The sequence below is a fragment of the Gossypium arboreum genome, chromosome 8, assembly GCF_025698485.1.
Source record: "Gossypium arboreum isolate Shixiya-1 chromosome 8, ASM2569848v2, whole genome shotgun sequence".
In the NCBI taxonomy this organism is placed as follows: Eukaryota; Viridiplantae; Streptophyta; class Magnoliopsida; order Malvales; family Malvaceae; genus Gossypium; species Gossypium arboreum.
This window is the reverse complement of record NC_069077.1, coordinates 98,297,423-98,303,199: the sequence shown is the minus strand read 5'-3', so window position 1 is coordinate 98,303,199 and position 5,777 is coordinate 98,297,423.

The following is a 5,777-nucleotide window of genomic DNA, read 5'->3' as shown; positions in this document are numbered from 1 at the left end:
TAATGTAACATGAAAGAAATAAGTCATTTTAATTAATTCAAGAACAACAGCATAGCAAATATTCATGTTCATTATCATAACATAAATGAGAAAAATAAAGAGAAGGGAATTAGAGAACAAATCCTAGTGTTTCTTCAAAGCCAGAGTAGAGTGCTTCTCTTCTTCTCTGCTCGTTCAGTCGATCTAAAGCCTTCACGAAGACTTGAATGTTGTTACTCCAAGGAGCATGCTACCTCTTTTTCAAGAGGGGAAATTGACAAGGGAAGGAAGACAAAGAAAATGGGAAAATAAGAAAAGGAATTGGAAGAGAGAAAAGAGAGAATGATGTGTGAAGTAAGGGATGAAAAATAAGGGAGTGAAGGGGGCTTTTTATAGTTGGAGAGGACAGCTAAAATTAGCTAAAAATGGCAGCCAATCCCCCTTCCCATGGTCGAGCAAGCTAGGTAGAATGAGTGGTTGACTTAAATTTTCTATTTTTTGCTGGTGGCTAAAAATAGGAAGCTTGAATGGGGGAGGGGTTTGAACGGCACTTAGGGATAGTTCAAGGGCTGATATGCAAGTGTAAAATTCATCTAAAATAATATGTTTCAGTAAACTAATTTGAACGGTTTACGTTGCCATTTTAATAGTGGATTAGTCCTCTTTCCTTAGCACATATGGGCTCTTTTTTTTCTTCAGGCTATAATTGAATTTTAACCCAATTTGTGTTGGATCAAAAAAAATTATTAAATGTGTTCAAGGAGTACAGTTGGGCAGTCCATGGTTGGAAAATAATCAGCCATACTCTTGGGTCAATTGATACTAAAAGTGCTTCAACGGTCTAATCTTCACAAGGTGACTGCAGAGTCGATTTTTCACCATTTGTGCAAAACTGTTGAAAATAGATCAAATTGTTCAAATTTACTATAAAAATAAATAAAATTAATTTTTTTATAAATATACTACAAATTAATTATTTTATAATTAAAAAGTTATTTTATAATTAAAATATAAAATTCTAAAAAATTTACTAAGAAACCTCATGAATTAGTGATCAAAAGGTGCTGAAATAGTTTATATATTTTCGTGTTTCTAATTAGCCGTGTATGTATAATACACTAGATCTAGCTTAGTCCCTCAAGTAAGTAAAAGAATTTTATCTATGCCATATACTCTTGTACATTATTGATAATTAAGGTATGAGAGACAGAGGAAAAGGGAAATAATAACTTCATTAAAAAGGTAGGAATGCCTGTACAAAAGAAAACAAGGAAGTTAAGTACAAAAAATAGAAAATCCTTAGTTCCCTCCTTTAGATGGTTGATCGGTTGGTTCTGTAGGGACTTCCTCTATTTGAGGGCACTACTCAGGGGCTTTCTCCAAATCTATAGTGCTTTTAAGTCCTCTTCTTCATCCTCTACTTTAGGCTAGTGTAAATGAAGAAGCCAAATGCTAGTTTCCACTCCCTTTAGAAATTTTCCAAGTATTCACCCTTGGGGTTATAGACTTTAAAGTTCAGGAACTCAGTAGAGATATTGTGAAGGAATTTAAAATCTATGTAAAGGAATTTAAAATCTAACTAACTTAGATTCATAAGGCCAATAATCACTTGGGAAAGAAAAACCAAGTTATACTTATTTGGTCTCTATATTCTTATACTTATTTTTCCAAGCTTGGACAAATGAGTTGAGTTTCTCGATTTGGGTCTCATCATTTTGATGGCTTTGGTGTAGCTGAGCCAAGAACTATTCACCGGATTTTATAGCCTCCTCCAAGCTCAATACCTTAGCACCATATTACTCGCAGACTTTTTAGAGGGCCTAATTCATAAGCTCGAATTCTACTCATAGAGCTTTGGAAGACTTCATCAGTATGGAAAAGGGATATAATTAAGGATTTGAAGAAAGACAAAAAGAGAAAGCCTCTTTTACCTATTGAGGCACTATGTTGTTTTGCTGTTGGTAGATGGCACTTAGTGAGATAGGAGATGGCCCTAACTTAGTACATTTCACCAAGGGAAAAACTCACTTGTTTCACCCGTGGAAGCATCATGAGCTAGAGAACTAATAGGAGCCACTGGCTGAATTGGGTATCTGGTTTCTGTTGGAACCTTAGCTAATGGAGGATTTGTGGCGTGGATTTGGAATTTGCAAAATGGACAGACTCCATTTGTATGGTTGGTGCAAGAGGAAGGGCATGAATATGAGAAGTATTCATAATCGGAATAGATAACCCTTTTTTGAGTCTAAGAAACTATGGCCATTCACTATCCTCAGAGTCTTGGTTGCTCCTCTCTACCCTTGGTCTCGTTTGGGTTTTCTTAACTACTATTTTCTTAGGTGGAGCAGTATTGGCACCTTTGTTTGCCCAAGCTTCATCCAGTATGGTTGAAATGCCCATGATTGTTGGAATAGGCATAGTGGTATGAGAATTTAAAGAAGACCCTACACCATTAATAGGTGAGTTAGGCCGACTAGAAGAAGAAGTAGAAGGTGTACCAATATTTATTATATTCTAGTGGTGTGGATGTAGTCCACAAGTGTCGTAAAAGAAGAAGGGAGGTTCCCTCATGTCCCTACTAAAACTCATGCCAGATCACTACGTGTATTGTAAGGCCAAGCCACTGAAGTAAAATGAACAGTATAAGAATCCGCTCATTGAAGAAGGTCATTTTCTTGACGACCATTTGGGTTGATCTCTTATAGGTAATATTGGAAAGCATTCCTAACTCAGACAGTTTCCACCAATTCTGTTACTTGTTTCCTTAACTGTTTACAATGGTTTAATACAACAACTGAGTCAACAAGTAGACTTTGTAAAAAGATGTTTTCTCGAGGAAGGAACCATTAAGTAGGGAAGTCGAAACCAGTTTCTAGCTTGTAAACAACCTTTACAAATTTCTCCTTCTTCAGATAAATATTCAAATCCCAATTCTATACTATAGGCTTATAGCCCAGACGTGTTCTGAAGTGGGCATTACCGATTGAGGCACCCTGTCTCTTTATCTTCAACTGGTAAATCTTTTGGAATACGCCTAACATTGGTGGCTCATTGTGCATACAACATTCTATAAAGAAGGCCACCAATGTCCACTAGGATAAAGTAGATAGTTGTCCTATTGTGATGTCTTCACAGTAGAATACTAAGTAGAAGAAGGGGTGGACAGGTAGATGGAAGCCTGCCACTAGAAAAATGAGCGAAAGAATGAAACCTCTAGTATTGTCACTTAGATGATACCCTCGTGTTGTTGGAATTCATAGGCAAACTTTGGTTGAAAGATGCCTTGTACTCTTAAGTACCGATTTAATTCTTTTTTAGTAGTACTACATTCATACATCAGAGCATTCGTGTGTGATGGGATGTCATCAAGACCTTCGAATCCGAATGTAACTGGACCTTTGGGACAGTTGTTCCTTCTAATCTGGCCACAACCTCTCCCTCGTATGGTGGTTCGAACCATATTGTGTTCTAGAAATGAAAGAAAAAAGAAAAGGGAAAAATTACCTTTGAAGGAAAATGAAAGCCGAAGACGAGAGAAATGGGAAGCTTTGACAGAAGGATATATAAGGTTCTAATGATATAACAAAAGCTTCGGAAAAGTGTTTAAGTTTTAATGTCTCTAAAAAACCAAACGTCCGTGGGAAGTTTAAAAATTTGGGTTAACTGTTCGAATCCTCTAATTTCAATTCAACACTTGTCAAGACTGAGGTTAAGAAACATTTGAAATCAAGGGAGTACCCATTAAGCTTAGAATCTGCCAATTAAAACTAACTGTTGGCATTTTTGCAATTGGGATTCCCATAGTGTATACCACCAAATAGAAGTTGATAAGACTGTGTAGGGCATTCCCTCAATCTGTATTATACGCCTGGCGCGGAGAATAAGCTATCCAACTTTAGTTTTGGGGATTTTCAAGTTGATAAAAATTTTGAGGATGAAATTTTCATTAAGAATGGGAGAGTTGTAACACCCCAAATTTGACGGATACAAAAAAAAGGTGACTAGAGATGAATTTTACCTGTTTTGGTGCATTATAGTAGTATAGTTTGCCAATTGCAGACTTTTGGTGAACTAAAGTTGGCACATAGAGCATCCACCCATAGAAATGAATAGGAATTTAATCTCAGAATATTCCTCAAATGAATAGAGAGTACGACAAATGAAAAGCCTTGTGAAGGTTACCGCCAAAGGTATAGTATGCATTGTTTGCTTGAGCACTAGCTAGGCAAGTTTTGTAACGAGATTTGGTTGTGAGCCAAATGAGTTGACTGTTCAAATAGCATCTATACAAAATTCTATTTTATATTTCTTTTTGTTCTTGTAGGCCATTTAAAGGAAAATTTCTATACACATTCGACACTTGTTATGATCCACTAAGGGGAAATTGAGTATATATATGGTATAAATGGAACATCAAGATGAATTTTTTGCTTTTGTTCTACATTCAGGTTCTTCTTTTTAAGCCCAAATATTCTCTTCTTATTTATTAGACTAGGAGCTAAGATTTTTGGGAGTAATCAGTGGATATTTCAACCATCTAGTAAGTATGATAGCTTTGTATATTATAATTCCATAAGAGTAAGGATGTTAAGAAGCATAAATATAGTAGGGATTAAATAGAAGGCCCTGCATGAGCGTTGAATGTACTTGGTATACGAGTAATTCCATGTTCTTTCGAGCAATTGCTAGTGTGGGTTCAAGGTTTTGGATCTCCAAACTATAGTATAGGTGTGTATTAGGTAAGTCTTTATCCTGATTTATTTAAGTTAATTTATATTGGATATTCACATGTTTATAGTATCACGAATAAGTGGTAAGCGTGTGAAGCAAAGTAATGTTGTTGCATGTTCGCAATTGAGGTAAATGAGTTAGGGTATGAATAAGATGATATGTAATGTAAATGCATGTGACATCAAGTATGGAAAGGTGAACTTTGTTAAGAGAATATAAACTAGTCAAGTATAAAAATGATTCTAGATAAGTGGATTCTGTGTTGGACGAGCAAACATCCATTTTTTATGCCTCCGGTAAGGAAGCTACATTGTTAACTGGCAAATAGATTTCGGTGATAACAAGGACACTCATGGTGTAACTTCCAGTGAGATGTAAACTAAGCTGGTAGAACACGACATGAGAATGTGTAAGACCATGTAGCTGCAAACCAATGGTGTTGTATGAGAATGAAAAATACTTATGGTTATGCCTTCAGTGAGATTCAAGATGGACTAGAAAATCACAACATGGAAATATATGTATAAGACCATAAGGGAGAAACCCCATGGCATCCTTTGAGATGGCCCGATGAGACAATAAACATGTAATTCTTTGTGATGCCTTTGTAGCATATTATATGAAGCCTGTATGACATATTCTGTAAAGTCTTTGTGGTGTACTCTATGAAGCCGTTGATAAACCATAAATTATACACATTTTTACCCCATGTTTTAATGCATTTTATGGATGATTTCTCATTAGAATTGGTGAATTCGATGCTTCTAATGCTTTAATTTCATATTTTGTACTTAGGAGAGTATAGAAGAGCGAAAGGAACGAGAAACAAGCCAAAAACGGAGAAAATAGACCAAAGTACAAAATCAACACGGCCTGGACCTCCTCACATGGGCAGCCACATAGCCGTGTCAATCTGGCAAAATTGGAGCATGACTCACACGGGCATAGCACACGCCCGTGCCATTTTAACAGGCTCGAACACGGCCTGAAGTAATCGCACACGGGCGTGCCCCTACCGAGCCCAAATTAAGTCCAATTCGGAAAAGGCCACTTTTGAGGGCTTCTAG